General features: G+C 43.0%; 1 protein-coding gene across 1 annotated transcript in view; it reads left to right on the top strand.

Annotated features, from left to right (window-relative positions):
• Positions 1 to 19,106, top strand: part of LOC121005501 (solute carrier family 23 member 2-like) — a 212,986-nt gene that overhangs the window by 42,946 nt on the left and 150,934 nt on the right. The gene's annotated exons all lie outside the window — the stretch shown is intronic.

The following is a 19,106-nucleotide window of genomic DNA, read 5'->3' as shown; positions in this document are numbered from 1 at the left end:
CAATTGTTAATTGGGTATTATGATGGACAGCAAGGAAGGTGGCAGACAATCTTATAAACGTCTCAGACATATAAATTAATATAGGATAAGCTATACATGATCAGGGGTCAGGAAATATGTACTGGGATGCCAAGAATATTTATGTGGAGTAAAGCTAAAAATGAATAAAAGTAATATATAAGACGCTTTATAAGTGGTTATTCCCTTGGTTATCTGGCTTACAAATGAACTACATAATTTATGGTATACAAGCTATGTTAACAGGAGACAGTGCACAGAGTATTTAAGACCTGAATCGGCACTGTGTTAATTCAACGCGCACAAAAAATTGTTTGTCTGTCACACTGAACTGTTTCCTGCGTGCTTTTGTGATTTGTCTCCTGGAACTTCTCTTACTATGTCACACCAAGATGTGGGTATTACTCACCGTTGGGGTAGTCTGATGAGACCGGACACTGAAGGCGAGCGAGCGAGTGAATCAAATGCAAAACCTGCAAGGGGAAAAATTAAGACAAAATTAATTGTCTTGAACCGTTTCCTGCGTGCTTTTGTGATTTGTTTCCTGGAACTTCTCTTACTATATCACACCAAGATGTGGGTATTACTCACCATTGGGGTAGTCTGATGAGACCGGACACTGAAGGCGAGCGAGCGAGCGAATCAAATGCAAAACCTGCAAGGGGAAAAATTAAGACAAAATTTATTGTCTCAACACAATATCAAAGTTAATCACTGTTGGCAAATCTGATAATATTGGAAAATAGACAAGGGATTGAATGTAAACCAAAGTGTCTAAAGAGACAATGTAATGTAACTGTTGCAGTCTTAATAATGTCACACCACAATACGGGTATTACTCACAATCGGGGGTAGTCTGATGAGACCGGACACTGAAGGCGAGCGAGCGAATCAAATGCAAAACCTGCAAGTGGACAATAAATACTTAATTATAAAGGATATTAATTGTATCAACATTATATGGGTACAACTTAGGACAGTGTGTTCTATAGTACAATGCAGTAGTATGTTAGGTATAGCAAAATGTTATACATAGCACAGCATATTCACGTTACATATGAAAAACACAGCTGTTTGGGTTAGGCTACTTTCAGACCTACATTTGGGGATCCGCTTGTGAGATCCATTTGAAGGGTCCCACAAGCGGCCCCAAACTGATACGTTCAGCCTCAATGCATTCTCAATGGATGTGGATCCGTTCAGAATGCATAGGTTTGGCTCCGTACACCTCCGTTCTAGAGGTGGACACCAGAACGCTGCATTGACACAAAATGGTGCAATTGCAAACGTATCCGTTCCCCATTGAATTTCAATGTAAGTCAGGACTGATTTGTGTTGGGACTTGTTTTTTTCCCTAATACAAACTGATGCATTTGTTTGTATTTTCAGTGCGGATCCGCAGGACGGATCCGCACCGATCAACAGTATGAAAGTAATCAAAACTACTGTCAAATATTTAGACAAGCCTCCACCAGCAAACTACTGGAGCTCAGCCTTTCAGTTACCAGCTGAAAAGAGGAATAAATCAATAGTAATATAGGCTGGCTCACAGTATTTTTGCATAAAATTTTATTAATGCACTAAATCAAAAACAAAGCTAACTTTGTGTCAGCATATCAGCATACGTAATCAATAGAATGGAGTGGCTCACTGCTGATTGTGGGTGGTAAGGTGCTGCAAACTCAAATTGAGGACACCCAACCTCAATTGATGAAATTAAATAAAAGGCAAATTAGAAGAGCGAGCACTCACACTATGGCATCTACTAATATTTATTGGAATGAAATAGGATAAAATAGATCTGTCTATTGGCTAAAATAGACTAGCACATGAAAACATATAATAGCATAGAATAAAATGCATAAGATTTGATCAAATCAAGGCTAAAATATAAGCAATAGTGATATACAATAGACCGCAACAATATAAGCAATAGGAATATGCAATGGACCGCAACAGATTAGCAGCAAGTAGCAACAAAGTAACTTCTGATGAATGGAAACAATTAATGGTATAATAGTAGCCAGTGGTGTGCGCCACCAATAGAGACTGTATCTATTATGGTGCAATGTGCTATTGAATAAAGATATAAATATAAAGATAAAAATATAAAGTGCCAAAGTGCAAAAATAGTGATGATGTCACTCAGTCCTGGAATCCAAATCAGATGAAAGTGTCTCGATAATAGTAAAGAAATAATGAAAAAAGTTTTTTTCTGTGAAGCTTTGTGTCACTGTGATTTAACCAGTGATAAAATCCACATAAATAAGTGTAAAAACAGCCTCTTCTGCGGCTATAAAGGATTGTCACACCACTTGAATTGTCCCGTTTTATCAACTCATCCACACAGGATGATGCATATACGCTGCTTGAAGGACTCGTGGTTTTTTTAGACAAGATCCCAATCAGCAGTCCATATCGGACAGTCGAGCTGAATGCGTGGATTATATAGAGTCCTTGAATAGGAGAAAATTCTTACCTCCTTCCACGTTTGGTTCAGGGTAAAGCTTCTGGCTATGTGCCGATAGTACTCTGGAGACGCCAATACGGCCTCGTTGTTCGTGTTGTACACTGCTCTCACCTGGATCTCGCGGTGATACAAGCAGGATTTCCGTCCGGTAAGCCGAATCACTTGGCTCAATTTGATCAGTTAATTATATCCAGAATGTTCCGATTTAGTATATACCAAATGTGGAGTCTAGCATGGCCATGCAAAAACTGGTTGTAGTGGAGGTTTTACCAGAGAGTCCAATGTCCCAGACGCGTTTCGGGATGATTCCACATCCCTTCCTCAGTGGTCATATCCGGCACTCCCCACCTCCTCCCTTTTATATCATTTCAAGATCAAATCCAAAATGTGGTGACAAAATCCAGAATTCTAAGATTTTTCAATTTTTCACCTCTTGCGGTTCTGATGCGGTTTTGTTGCGGTTTTACCGCCATCAGTGCGTTTTTTCTCTTTTTCAATAGTACACATTGCGATTTCATACTATGTCTAATATGAGCTATACCTCACATTATAATATAGTTTTTATTGCATTTCTCCATTAATAATGCGTTTTTTCCATTTACAGTTGCTTCCATTGTGCTCATATACTGAATATAATATAGGATCCGTTGAACCAATTCAAACAAGAATTGGAAAAATTATGTGAAAAGGGATTACGTGATCAAATCCTCCTCCAGAAAGAATCAGAATTCATATTGGGCACACAGGGAAGACTACCCGTCTTCTACTGTTTGCCCAAAATCCATAAAAATTTACAAAATCCCCCAGGACGCCCCATAGTTTCTGGAATAGGCTCTATCACTTCAAATCTTTCAAAATATATTGACACTCATCTTCAACCACTGGTGAAGAAATCCAAATCATATGTAAAAGACACCACACATATTATTGGAATTTTGGAAGATTTGAAGGTAGAGCCTGGGTGGATCATGGGCACATTGGACATTCAGTCCCTGTATACGGTGATTGACCATACACAGGGACTTGATGCAATAAAGAAGCAATTGACCAAGGATGCTTCTTTGGAAAATCTCCAGATTAATTTTATATTGGAAGGAATCGAGTACATTTTGCAGCACAATTACTTTTATTTTGAGGAAGATTATTATTTACAGCAGCGGGGCACCGCCATGGGTACCAGGTTCGCCCCCAGCTATGCGAACCTGTTTTTGGCCGAATGGGAGTCATCTGCCATTGACCACAGGCTGGGTGCGGACCTGGTCCTATGGCGGCGTTATATCGACGATGTCATTTTTATTTGGAGAGAGGGAATTCCACAATTGGAAGAATTCTTGATATATCTCAACACCAATGATAGAGGTCTAGTCTTTACTTCAAGTATTAAGAATAAGACTGAGTATTTAGACATATTGATTGAGACACAGGAAGATAAGTACAAATGTAGTACGTTTCAAAAATCCACAGCGACCAACAACTTCATCCCATTTTCTAGTTGTCACCTTCCGAGGTGGCTACTTAATATTCCCACTGGACAATTCCGAAGGATTAAACGTAATTGTACCGAGGAAGAGAAATTTGAGGAGGAAGCTACAAAAATGAAATCTTACTTTGTAGACAAACATTATCCCATAGGACCAATTGATGAAGCTCTAAACACTGTAAGACAGCTAGATAGGAAATCCTTCTTTAAAGAAAAAGAAAAATCACAGGGGAGAGGTGATAATGATCTTTTTGACATCAGATTTATACTCCCTTTTAATGCCAATTACAAAAAAATTCAAAAAATGATAGGACTACACTGGCCATATCTGCTCAGTGACAAAACAATTGGACATCTCCTACCCCATGTACCAAAGATTACTTTTACGAAAGCCAGTAATTTGGGTCTAAAAGTAGCACCGTCTGTCCCAAATAAAATCAAAAAAACAAGTACTCTGAGTTCCTTTTTAAATATGAAAGGATTCTATAAATGTGGCAGATGTATAGGTTGTAAATTTAACAACTTATCACGGAAAACTGTAGATGTACGGTCAACTCAAAACAATTATATATGGAATATTGAAGACTGTATCTCATGCAATACATCTGGAGTGATATACTTAATCCAATGTCCATGCAATCGCCAATACATAGGCCGGACTAAACGCACTTTAAAAACTAGGATTAATGAACATATCGCAAATATCAAGAAAGGTTATGATAAACACACTTTATCAAAACATTATAAAGAGGCACACAATAGTAATCCAGTAGACTCAAAATTTATGGGATTAGAGAAAATAGACCAACATTGGAGAGGAGGAGATTTTATTCAGAAAATGTCTAGAGCAGAATCCAGACAGATTTATGAGTTTGGATCCATTCTACCATTTGGATTGAACTCAGACATGGAAATATTCGGGTTTTTGTAGGGTCGGCGTCCCATCCCCGATGGCGGATCCCATGTTTGGCCAATATCAGGCACTGGGACCCGCTCTCTGGTTTGGGATTCTGACCCAGCTCGTCTAATTCTAGAATTATTAGAAAATCTATGTCAACATACGAATTATTAGAAAATCAATGTCAATATATCAATTGTATTCTATCATGTTGGCTGTGATTTTTTGGCATCGTTATTTTATTCATACAAATTTGTGCTGCTATTTTTAGAGGAATTTCTGCTGCTAGTTATGACTAACTTCCAATTTTTATCATCTTAGATAGATAAATTAAACTATATTTGTGGTTTATTATTTTTTTATATTATATTCAGTATATGAGCACAATGGAAGCAACTGTAAATGGAAAAAACGCATTATTAATGGAGAAATGCAATAAAAACTATATTATAATGTGAGGTATAGCTCATATTAGACATAGTATGAAATCGCAATGTGTACTATTGAAAAAGAGAAAAAACGCACTGATGGCGGTAAAACCGCAACAAAACCGCATCAGAACCGCAAGAGGTGAAAAATTGAAAAATCTTAGAATTCTGGATTTTGTCACCACATTTTGGATTTGATCTTGAAATGATATAAAAGGGAGGAGGTGGGGAGTGCCGGATATGACCACTGAGGAAGGGATGTGGAATCATCCCGAAACGCGTCTGGAACATTGGACTCTCTGGTAAAACCTCCACTACAACCAGTTTTTGCATGGCCATGCTAGACTCCACATTTGGTATATACTAAATCGGAACATTCTGGATATAATTAACTGATCAAATTGAGCCAAGTGATTCGGCTTACCGGACGGAAATCCTGCTTGTATCACCGCGAGATCCAGGTGAGAGCAGTGTACAACACGAACAACGAGGCCGTATTGGCGTCTCCAGAGTACTATCGGCACATAGCCAGAAGCTTTACCCTGAACCAAACGTGGAAGGAGGTAAGAATTTTCTCCTATTCAAGGACTCTATATAATCCACGCATTCAGCTCGACTGTCCGATATGGACTGCTGATTGGGATCTTGTCTAAAAAAAACACGAGTCCTTCAAGCAGCGTATATGCATCATCCTGTGTGGATGAGTTGATAAAACGGGACAATTCAAGTGGTGTGACAATCCTTTATAGCCGCAGAAGAGGCTGTTTTTACACTTATTTATGTGGATTTTATCACTGGTTAAATCACAGTGACACAAAGCTTCACAGAAAAAAACTTTTTTCATTATTTCTTTACTATTATCGAGACACTTTCATCTGATTTGGATTCCAGGACTGAGTGACATCATCACTATTTTTGCACTTTGGCACTTTATATTTTTATCTTTATATTTATATCTTTATTCAATAGCACATTGCACCATAATAGATACAGTCTCTATTGGTGGCGCACACCACTGGCTACTATTATACCATTAATTGTTTCCATTCATCAGAAGTTACTTTGTTGCTACTTGCTGCTAATCTGTTGCGGTCCATTGCATATTCCTATTGCTTATATTGTTGCGGTCTATTGTATATCACTATTGCTTATATTTTAGCCTTGATTTGATCAAATCTTATGCATTTTATTCTATGCTATTATATGTTTTCATGTGCTAGTCTATTTTAGCCAATAGACAGATCTATTTTATCCTATTTCATTCCAATAAATATTAGTAGATGCCATAGTGTGAGTGCTCGCTCTTCTAATTTGCCTTTTATTTAATATCAGCATACGTACATAAATAAATGTGTGAAATAGGTATATGAGTGCGGAGCTCACGCACAAACCTAAATAACTTGAGTACTCCTAAGAATAGGACCAAATGGCTAGAGTGAGGCTGCAAGAAATATTCAATTAGACCGCTTGAATGTCCAGGACATTAAATGCCAATTTGCCGGGTGGTTGGAACCAGAAAGGTTCAGGAACGTCCTTGTTGTAATTTCCCACAAGGAAAACTCTGTATTCAAGTGTCCTCTAACAGATCGTAACCGCACTTGATCGGCAATGCTCCACTTACTTGTTACTTGCGGAGCAAGACTTCAGACCCGCTCGCTCAGCGTCCCACGTGTCCAGCCAGGTAGTCGATCGCTGGTTAGTGACGCAGGCGCCTGAAGCCGTCAGACCAACGAAAGCTGGTTAAGCTGAGCTGAGTTGGTAATTGCCTGAGCCTGTCGGGCCAGTGGCCAATGATTATGGACAATACTGCTCACCATCTTGTAGTCTTTATTATATGGTAGAATTATTTTAGCTGTAATGTCTTGTTCTTGTATGGTGGTAGATACTTCTTTGGGTTTGAAGAATAGGGCTCTATCCAGTTGTCTTACCCTTTGGATTGAATTCTCCAATAACCTATTAGGGTACTCTTTTGCTAAAAACTGTGCTTTCATATTCAGTGCCTCTGCCTCAAATTGTTCCTTTGCCGTACAATTTCTTCTTAAGCGTCTAAATTGGCTAAAAGGGACATTCAAAAGCCACCTCGGAAGATGACAACTTGTGTTCAGAATGAAGCTGTTTTTGGCCACATCTTTTTGATATGTGCTACAGGCAAAAGTTTCCTTTTTCTTTTCAATATGCAGATCCAAAAAATCCACTGTATGTGGATCAATATTGGCTGTAAATTTCAAGTTTAGCTTGTTAGTGTTAATATTATTTATGAACTCCAACAATGATGCATGGGATCCCTTCCAGACTAGCAGAATGTCATCTATATAGCGCCGCCATAGGACCAGGTCCGCTCCAAGCTTTGGGGTAATGGTGTCTTGTTCCCAAGCTGCCATGAATAAATTGGCATAGCTCGGAGCGAACCTGGTACTTATGGCGGTGCCAGTAGTCTGTAAATAATAATTGGACCCAAATTGAAAATAATTGTGGTTTAGCACAAAATTGATCCCATCCAGTATGAATTGAAGTTGTTCAATTGCCAGATTCCCTTTTTGAGACAGGATTTTGGACACTGCCTGTATACCCTGATTGTGATTGATGCTTGTATACAAAGAACTCACGTCCAATGTGGCAAGCATCCAATCTGGGTGACAGTACATATTTTCCAACAGTGTCACTACTGTAGAGGTATCCCCAAGATACGAAGGAGTGTCTCTGACATAGGGTTGTAAAAACCTATCTAGATATTGAGACAGGTTTGATGTTAAAGATCCTATGCCAGAGACAATTGGCCTTCCAGGAGGGTTGACCGAATCCTTATGTATCTTGGGGATACAGTAGAAAATGGGTAATCTTTTCTGTGTACCCAAAATAAAATTACATTCTGTATCATTTAAAATTCCTGTTTCTTTAGCTTTATTACACAACAATGATAATTGTTTGCAATATGACATTAAGGGATCCCCATGCAATTGAGCATAGGTTGTAATATCGGACAACTGCCTCAAACACTCTTTATTGTATTTTTCTGTGTCCAAGATCACAATCGCCCCTCCCTTGTCGGCTGGGCGTATTGTGATCTCAAGATCTTTCTGTAATTGCTTAATTGCCTGAATTTCTTGTTGGGAAAGATTTATATTTCCCTTTAGTTTTGGATTCAGTTTTCTTATGTCTGCCTCAACAGCTCCTCTAAATGTAACCAATTCCTTACTTAGTTCTTGTTTTGGATACATCCTAGATTTAAGTCTTACATCAACATGTTGATATTTAGTTGTCACTATTTCAGATTGGTATATATTGTTTTTCATGAAATATTTTTTTACAACACAATTTTTTAATATATTTTTCAATTCCAATGTATGAATCGAATTTGTTGAGTTTAGCACTAGGGGCAAATTTTAACCCTTTTGACAGTAATGATTTTTGTGAAGGGGTTAATTCCCTTGTGCTCAAATTAATTACATTATCTCCCCCTAATGCCACACTCCAGATATCCCAGCATGTGACATGATGTAATTTTTAATTTTAATTTTAATTTTTATATATTTTTATTATTTTCTATTTTTTCTATTTTGATTATTTAATTTTTATAAGTATTTGTGTAATGGAACATTGCAAAATGTATGCTGTAATGTACTGGTGGTTACTGATTATTTATGCAATATATGGTGAAGACTGTGACTGTGTGGTCAGCTCAGTCCGCAGTCCGACCCATACTTTCTATCAAATCTCCCCAATGCTATAACCCAGTCAATTCAGTATATGTTACAATTTAATTGTTTTTATTTCTATTTTGTATATTTTAATATGTATTTTGCACATGCATATATCTAATGCTATAGTAAGATATATGTTGCAATAAATTTGTGGGTAATTACTGTTTATATCGTGGAGGTGTGGATTGAGGCTGTGCAGTCAGCCCAGTCCACAATCCGACCCATATTTGATATTAACCCCAAAAAGGGTATTTAAAGTCATGTCTTGTGTCTGCATTCAGCATTCTATGATTATCTACTGAGGAAGGAACTTGTTTCCGAAACGCGTCTAGTGTGTATAGAGACCAAGGCTACCGGTGCGGTTTTTTACAAATACACAAGAAGAGGATTTTTTCTTCAACTTTTCAACTTTTTCAAGTACTAGAAGACGTCCCATACCGCTTTAAAGGTTTCCATTTACCAACTATCTACAAAGTGGACTAAACCTGTGTTGTTACATTAAACATTGCTGCAAATTCAAGGTAAAACCCTGTTGTGTCCACTGCCGCTGGCCTGACAGGCTCAGGCAATTACCGGCCCAGCTCAGCTTAACCAGCTTCCGTTGGTCTGACGGCTTCAGGCGCCTGCGTCACTAACCAGCGATCGACTACCTGGCTGGACACGTGGGACGCTGAGCAAGCGGGTCTGAAGTCTTGCTCCGCAAGTAACAAGTAAGTGGAGCATTGCCGATCAAGTGCGGTTACGATCTGTTAGAGGACACTTGAATACAGAGTTTTCCTTGTGGGAAATTACAACAAAGACGTTCCTGAACCTTTCTGGTTCCAACCACCCGGCAAATTGGCATTTAATGTCCTGGACATTCAAGCGGTCTAATTGAATATTTCTTGCAGCCTCACTCTAGCCATTTGGTCCTATTCTTAGGAGTACTCCAGTTATTTAGGTTTGTGCGTGAGCTCCTCACTCATATACCTATTTCACACATTTATTTATGTACGTATGCTGATATGCTGACACAAAGTTAGTTTGTTTTTGATTTAGTACATTAATAAAAATTTATGCAAAAATACTGTGAGCCAGCCTATATTACTATTAACAGTATGAAAGTAGCCTAACACAATATTATCAAAAGCTAGCCAACATCAGACAGGGAGAAAACAATGAAACCAGATAACAGACTCCACTCTGTCTCCCTAATTATGTACAGAGGATGGAGTCTGTTTACTGGTTTCATTGCTTCCCCCCTGTCTGATGTATTATGATGACCATCATGTGATAACAATGTTTAATGAATAAGTACCTGCACTACAGGGCATAATCTATAAACCACTGTCCCAGTAAAAGTTAAATGCACAAAGATAAAGATAACGGAATTTAAATACAATGCTACTTTATACTAGATCAAAACGGAATGCAATTTATGTCTGCCTAAACACAGCTTATACAAACATCAAAAAGCTGCAAACAACATAGCAAACATATGACTAAGTTTTAATGTATTATTTAAACACTCTAATTCAAAAGGGCACGGAATGGGCAGCACTCACCCAATATGCTGCACACACCATCTGGATGGAGAAATGCCCCCCCCAAAATGCTGCACACACCATCTGGATGAAGCAAAGCCCCCCAATATGCTGCACACACTCCCTGGATGAAGCAAAGCTCCCCAAAATGCTGCACACACTCCCTGGATGAAGCAAAGCCCCCCAAAATGCTGCACACACTCCCTGGAGGGAGAAATGCCCCCCAAAGTACTGCACACACGCCTGGATGGAGAAATGCCCCCCAAAATGCTGCACACACTCCCTGGATGAAGCAAAGCTCCCCAAAATGCTGCACACACTCCCTGGATGAAGCAAAGCCCCCCAAAATGCTGCACACACTCCCTGGAGGGAGAAATGCCCCCCAAAGTACTGCACACACGCCTGGATGGAGAAATGCCCCCCAAAATGCTGCACACACTCCCTGGATGAAGCAAAGCCCCCCAAAATGCTGCACACACTCCCTGGAGGGAGAAATGCCCCCCAAAGTACTGCACACACGCCTGGATGGAGAAATGCCCCCCAAAATGCTGCACACACTCCCTGGATGAAGCAAAGCCCCCCAAAATACTGCACACACCGCCTGGAGGGAGAAATGCCCCCCAAAATACTGCACACACCGCCTGGATGGAGGAATGCCCCCCAAAATACTGCACACACTCCCTGGATGAAGCAAAGCCCCCCAAAATACTGCACACACCGCCTGGGTGGAGAAATGCCCCCCAATATGCTGCACACACCGCCTGGATGGAGAAATGCCCCCAATATGCTGCACACACCGCCTGGATGGAGAAATGCCCCCAATATGCTGCACACACTCCCTGGATGGAGAAATGCCCCCCAATATGCTGCACACACCATCTGGATGAAGCAAAGCCCCCCAATATGCCGCACACACCATTTGGATGGAGAAATGCCCCCCAATATGCTGCACACACTCCCTGGAGGGAGAAATGCCCCCCAAAATACTGCACACACTGCCTGGATGGAGAAATGCCCCCCAATATGCTGCATACACCGCCTGGATGGAGAAATGCCCCCCCCCAATATGCTGCGCACACCGCCTGGATGGAGAAATGCCCCCCAATATGCTGCGCACACCGCCTGGATGGAGAAATGCCCCCCAATATGCTGCACACACCATCTGGATGAAGCAAAGCCCCCCAATATGCTGCACACACTCCCTGGATGAAGCAAAGCCCCCCAATATGCTGCACACACTCCCTGGAGGGAGAAATGCCCCCCAAAATACTGCACACACTCCCTGGATGAAGCAAAGCCCCCCAAAATACTGCACACACCGCCTGGATGGAGAAATGCCCCCCAATATGCTGCACACACCGCCTGGATGGAGAAATGCCCCCCAATATGCTGCACACACCGCCTGGATGGAGAAATGCCCCCCAATATGCTGCACACACCGCCTGGATGGAGAAATGCCCCCCAATATGCTGCACACACCATCTGGATGAAGCAAAGCCCCCCAATATGCTGCACACACCATTTGGATGGAGAAATGCCCCCCAATATGCTGCACACACCATCTGGATGAAGCAAAGCCCCCCAATATGCTGCACACACTCCCTGGATGAAGCAAAGCCCCCCAATATGCTGCACACACTCCCTGGAGGGAGAAATGCCCCCCAAAATACTGCACACACCGCCTGGATGGAGAAATGCCCCCCAATATGCTGCATACGCCGCCTGGATGGAGAAATGCCCCCCAATATGCTGCGCACACCGCCTGGATGGAGAAATGCCCCCCAATATGCTGCACACACTCCCTGGATGAAGAAATGCCCCCCAATATGCTGCACACACCATCTGGATGAAGCAAAGCCCCCCAATATGCTGCACACACTCCCTGGATGAAGCAAAGCCCCCCAATATGCTGCATACGCCGCCTGGATGGAGAAATGCCCGCCAATATGCTGCGCACACCGCCTGGATGGAGAAATGCCCCCCAATATGCTGCACACACTCCCTGGATGAAGCAAAGCCCCCCAATATGCTGCACACACACCGCCTGGATGGAGAAATGCCCCTCAATATGCTGCACACACTCCCTGGATGGAGAAATGCCCCCCAATATGCTGCACACACCATCTGGATGAATAAATGCCCCCCAATATGCTGCACACACCATCTGGATGAAGCAATGCCCCCCAATATTCTGCACACACCATTTGGATGGAGAAATGCCCCCCAATATGCTGCACACACCATCTGGATGAAGCAATGCCCCCCCCCCAATATGCTGCACACACCATTTGGATGGAGAAATGCCACCCAATATGCTGCACACACTCCCTGGATGAAGCAAAGCCCCCCAAAATACTGCACACACCGCCTGGATGGAGAAATGCCCCCCAACATGCTGCGCACACCGCCTGGAAGGAGAAGTGCCCCCCAATATGCTACACACCTAGTGGAGTACACAATGCCACCCCAAATATGCTGCATCCCCCTTCGAAGCATTGCCCCCCTAAATGCTGCACACAACACCTGAATTAAACATTGCCCCCCTAAATGCTACAACCAATTCCCTTCTAGGAGCAGGGAGAGACTGACCTGATCCTGCAAGAAGCCAGCCAGCAATTAATGTAATGCGCGCTGTGTAGTGATATATGTTAGAAAATCCACGCGTGCGCAGTGTCAGGGTAAGGAGATGTTTTGCATGTCGAAAGACTGTGAAATCTCCTTAACCCTGACGGCGCATGCGCGGCTGGGTGCACACGCGGCATTCTCGCGCGCACCCAGGAATCGGCGCGCACTGTATCATGAGTTCACTAAGTTCCTGGTCGCCCGTTGTACTGCGCAAGCGCGGAGGCGCACACCCCCCGACACACCCCCGGAAGTCACGTGGGGTAAGGTTTTCTTTCAAGGTAAGGTTTTTTCTCAGAACACCGGCATAGAGTTCCGTCGTCGGGGCTCTATGCTGGAAGAATCCTGATCAGGATTATCCCAATGCATTCTGAATGGAGAGAAATCCGTTCAGGATGCATCAGGATGTCTTCAGTTCCGGAACGGAACGTTTTTTGGCCGGAGAAAATACAGCAGCATGCTGCGCTTTTTGCTCCGGCCAAAAATCCTGAACACTTGCCGCAAGGCCGGATCCGGAATTAATGCCCATTGAAAGGCATTAATCCGTATCCGGCCTTAAGCTAAACGTCGTTTCGGCGCATTACCGCTTCCCACTACTACTATGGCAACCAGGACTTTAATAGCGTCCTGGCTGCCATAGTAACACTGAACGCATTTTGAAGACGGATCTGTCTTCAAATGCTTTCAGTTCACTTGCGTATTTACGGATCCGGCGGGCACCTCCGGCAAATGGAGTGCACGACGGATCCGGACAACGCAAGTGTGAAAGAGCCCTTAGCCAGTTCTACTTTACACCAGTTTAATAAATGACCCCATTAGTTGCTTGCGAATTGAGATAAAATCATAAAAAAACTGTGAGAAAAGGTGCAAATAAAAGTGAGCAGCACCAACCGGGGGGACACTCACAGTAATTTGAGCTTGTCACTACCTTTCCCTTACAGAGGGGGGAATATATCATTTTTGTACATATGAAAGTGTTGAATTTTGTCGCAAGTGACATTTTGCACCAAAAAATTTGACTTTTTGCACTCTTAGGCTACATGCATACGACCGTATGTGTTTTGCGGTCCATATGCCATCTGTTTTTTTTTTGCGGGTCCATTGTAACGATGCCTAAAACGGACAAGAATAGGAAAGGTTCTATTTTTTTTGCGGGGCTACGGAACAGACATACTGATGCGGACAGCACACAGCATTTTTTGCGGACCCATTGAAATGAATGGGTCCGCATCCTATCCGCAAGAAAAATGGAAAGGACATGGAAACAAAATACGTTCGTGAGCATGAGGCCTTAGAGCATCCTTGCCACTTTTACAAAAAGTGTGCAGGAGGAGGCAATCTACTTGCCAGGAAAATGGCACATATTAGACCGAAGTACATTTATTTACTTTTTGGCCCTCAAAATTCCTGATACCCCAGAATTACCACCTCTTAAAAATTCTGGCGCATAATACAGCGGTTTTCTATTAAGGACTTATGCACATGACCGCTAGGTGTTTTGCAGTCCGCAAATTGTGGATCCACAAAACACAGATGCTGGCTGTGTGCATTCCACATTTTCCGTAACAGAACGGCTGGCCCCTAATAGAACAGTCCTATTCTTGTCTGTAATGTGGATAGGACATGTTCTATTTTTGTGGATATATGGACATGGAATACACACACCGGGGGACATTTCTCAAAACTGGTGTAAAGGAAAACTGGCTTAGTTGCCCATAGCAACCAATCAGATTCCACCTTTCATCTTCCAAGGGAGCTCAGAAAAATGAAAGGTGGAATCTGATTGGTTGCTATGGGCAACTATGTCAGTTTTCATTTACACCAGTTTTGATAAATCTCCCCTAAAGTAATTTTTCGTTTTTTCTATCTTTGCAGCCTCATTGAAGTGAATGGTTCCACATACAGGCTGCAAAAAACAAACAAAAAAACCGGAAAAGACACAGAAAAAAATTACGTACGTGTACATGAGTCCTAAGACTGGTATTAGACAGTCTTCACACATTCCCTCAATAGGCCCCTTTCACACAAGCGAGTATTCCGCACAGGTGCAATGCGTGATGCGAACGCATTGCGCCCGCACGGAATCCGGACCTATTCATTTTAATGGGGCTGTGTACATGTGTGTTGGTTTTCACTCATCACTTGTGCGTTGCGTGAAAATTGCAGCATGTTCTATATTCTGCGATTTTTCACCCAGCGCTGGCCCCATAGAAGTGAATGTGGCTGCGTGAAAATCGCATCCGCAAGCAAGTGCGGATGCGATGTGTTTTTCACGAATGGTTGCTAAGAGATGTTGTTTGTATACATTCAGTTTTTTATCACATGCGTGCAAAACGCATCAAAACGCAGTGCACCTACGCGATTAAAGCTTAACTGAAAGCGATTGCAGGCAAAACTGAATGACTTTGCCTGCAAAATCACGCTTTTTTCACTGAACGCATTCGCAACGCATCCGGACCTAATCCGCACACGCTCGTCTGCAAGAGGCATAAAAGAGGAACACATATCTCCTGTGTAGACCCTCCTGTGGTTAAATAGAGGCTTTGGCTAATGAATCATTGTATTCAAAATTGTATAACAAAAAGTACTTAAAGGGACGGTGTCATATTTGCAGATTCCCTTCGATTAGATTATCAATACAATGCGTTATCAACACTGGGGGGTAATTAGATCAATTCAGTGCTTCAGGACAAGCAAAATGAGCCCAGCCCCGTGAAAGGAAACGTTTGGGAGGCATCCTATTCAGCAAAATTAGGGATGTAACCATACAGGGTGCAGCGGTAGCAGTTGCACCTGGGCCTTGTACCCTAAGCACCTACTACGGGTGCGTGTTTTGAACGGATCCGCACCAATATCCACGTTACTTGCATATTTTGTTGTGGATTTCTACAAAAATTTGCATTGCAATGAATTAAAAATCTGCAGAAACCATTGACATGCTGTAGACTTGAAAATCCGCATGGCACAGATCCTATTTACTTTGCAGGTAGTCTAAGGGGAACTGCACACAGGTGCAGGTTTACTAACAGAAAATCTGCACAGATTTCTGTGCGTTTCTGCACCAAAAACCGCATGTTACTTGCAGTTTTTATTTTGGTGCAAATTTAAAGCAGTTTTGCTACAGGTCTCACCCTGTGAAATCAGCATAAAAGAACCGCACAGACAACGGTCGTGCTGCAGATTTCAAAATCCGCACAGCAGATCAATTTCTGCCCAGAAGGAAAAAGCAAAGTGAACATATTTGTCTAATCTCACACACTTTACATGCGTAAGGGTCCATTCACACGTCCGTAAGTGTTTTGCGGATCCGCAAAACACAGACACTGGCAATGTGCATTCCGCAATTGGAACGCACATCGCCGGTACTATAATAGAAAATGCCTAATCTTGTCCAAAATTGCGGACAAGAATAGGACATGTTAAATTTTTTTGCAGGAACGGAAGCACGGATGCGGAAGTGCGGATCCGCAAATGCGGATGCAGACAGCACATTCCGGCCTCATTGAAAATTAATGGGTCTGCCCCCGTTCCGCAAAATTGCTGAACGGACGCGGACCCATTTTGCAGACGTGTGAATGGACCCTAATACAGTACTAGTAATGATAAGGGTACCTGCACACGGGTACGGGTGAACATGCAGAAGATCCACACAAATTTCTGTGCATTTCTACTTCTAATTGTGGTTTTTAGTGCTGTTCTGCCGCAGTTATCACCCTTCGGTTGAATAGGGTGAAATCGGCAGCTAAAACCGCAAGCGTAATGGACCTGCAGCAGATCCACACGGCAGGTCAATTTCTGCGCAGAAAGAATCTGCAAAGTGTTCATGACATTTTTTTAACTTTATACACTTTGCTGGTACTATAGTACTGAAAATCCACACAGAAAAAAACATGCACAATCCACACAGTGTGAAGACACCCTAAAGCTATAGGCAGAATGCACCCTGTCCTCATTTACAGCAAATACAACCGAGCTGAGCGGACTGCAGACAACTGACACACCTCACACAAACTCCTGTCTCTCTCTGCCTGGGAAAAAACGACACTAACAGCCAAATTTTTGTGGGTGAAAGGTCGGTCACAGCTTTATTCTTATTCATTATTTTAGACTCAATCCTTTAAGAATAACCATCAACTATAAACTGCCCGGCCCAAAGCCGGTCCCCGGAGTCCGAGAAGCGCTATGCCACACCAAACATTGGTGCGCAAGTCCGCCTTCCCCTCCGTTGTAACTCTTGTAAATCCTCCGACCTCCTGCTGTGACTTAAATCAGATCTGAAAAGAAACATGCAAAAACATCGGAACAATAACCAAAGGGAGGGAGGGGGGGGGAAGCTTCCTTCCAGAGGTGCCGCAGACTAAGAGGCAAGACACAGGGATGACCCTCCTTTTTATTAACTCTAAGGGTGGTATCTTCACCCATTACCCCGCCCCCCCAGGGAGGGGGGGAGCGAACACCAACAACCAGCTATGTAGCTTTAGCAGGAAGACAGTGGGATTTTAACTCCCAAACTGCCAGGCAGTGTCTGCAGTCCGGCGCGCCTGCGTTATACACTGTGGCGCTAGTATGCGTGTTGGGGGGACAGTTCAGGTGAGATATGTAGATACAGTCAAGAAAAATCCATATATGATACCACCATTATGCAGTTTCCATAGAAACTCCTGGTAGCGGTCACAACCCTAGGACTGGGCAGGGCCCTTAGAAGTGCCTACAGCCATCCTTCCTTTGGCCCTTTTACATTGTTCGAATGATTTGACCAATTATCAGGACAAGTATTTTTACCAAAGTCCGCTCCCAATAATTCGTCCTGGTGCTGCCAGTTACCCAACAAACAAGCAAAACGCTCATATGTCAGGTCATCACATTAGGCGCCTAAAATCCTCATTTGTCAGCCACTAGAGATGAGCATACGGACTCATACAAATTAATTCATATCATCAATAAGAGTATTTCACTTCTGAGGGGCTGACCCTGCTGCTCAAGAAGCTCCACACTGCTGCTTGATTCACAGGAACGGACATCTTGCCTGGCCCTGACAATGTCACACCTGCGCTACTACTACTCTGAATAGCAGCGCAAGCGCAGAGGCTTGTTCATGCTCATGTGTAGCCAGCGGTGCACCACCAATGAGGCTCAGGCAGCACCAGATAGGGGCATGAAGGGGGCAGCGGAAGGGCCATGGGCAATAAGCGCTTTCATTGTCGCAAAGGGGTTAGGTTAAGAAATTGGCATTGGGGGGCGCCGTTTCAGTTTTTGCCTCATACAACAGAAAGGCTAGGTGCACCCCTGTGTGTAGTGGTACATGCACAGTCGCTTTTACTCCGAGCAGTGTTGCAGGCGCCCAGGGGGGAGCTTCCTGAGCAGCGGGGACAGCCCCTCGCAGGTGAAGAACTTATTGACGAGACGAATTGATGCATACAAATCGATTCATTCATCACATTGTCCTGCATGAACATGGACGTGCTGCCAACAGTATGCAAAGTGAATGGGGGATGAACAATCAAACGGCAATCATTCATCCCAATTTTTTTTATGAAGGGGCCTTTAAATGAGCGCCAATTGACTTGAATACCATTGACCAGTGATTATTAATGAGCCATGTAAAATGTCCCGTACCCATATTGTGGCTGTGTGCACTCCGTGCGGCAGATACGGTCCACGATCCGCAAGATAGGGATTGAAGTGAAGGGGTCCGCACCCGTGATGCGGAATACCCACGGAACGGCGCCCGTGTATTGTGGACACGGCAACGGGCAGCACACGTGTGCAGGAGGCCTAAGGGTAATTATGGTAATTCAGTTTTGCTGTGTTCTCCCTTTGCTGGAAGAAAACACACTATAAACATATGTCTGACGTTCCTGCCACAACAAACAAGACCAACGTGACCTGACCATAAAGCCCTTACGTGCCAGCACCAGACAATGCACTGACTGACACAAGGTGCAGTAGTGGCTCTGTGCCATAAG

The sequence above is a fragment of the Bufo bufo genome, chromosome 1 (assembly GCF_905171765.1).
Source record: "Bufo bufo chromosome 1, aBufBuf1.1, whole genome shotgun sequence".
NCBI lineage: Eukaryota > Metazoa > Chordata > Amphibia > Anura > Bufonidae > Bufo > Bufo bufo.
Note: the sequence above shows the minus strand (reverse complement) of the source record. Positions and strands in the feature narration are given on the sequence as shown.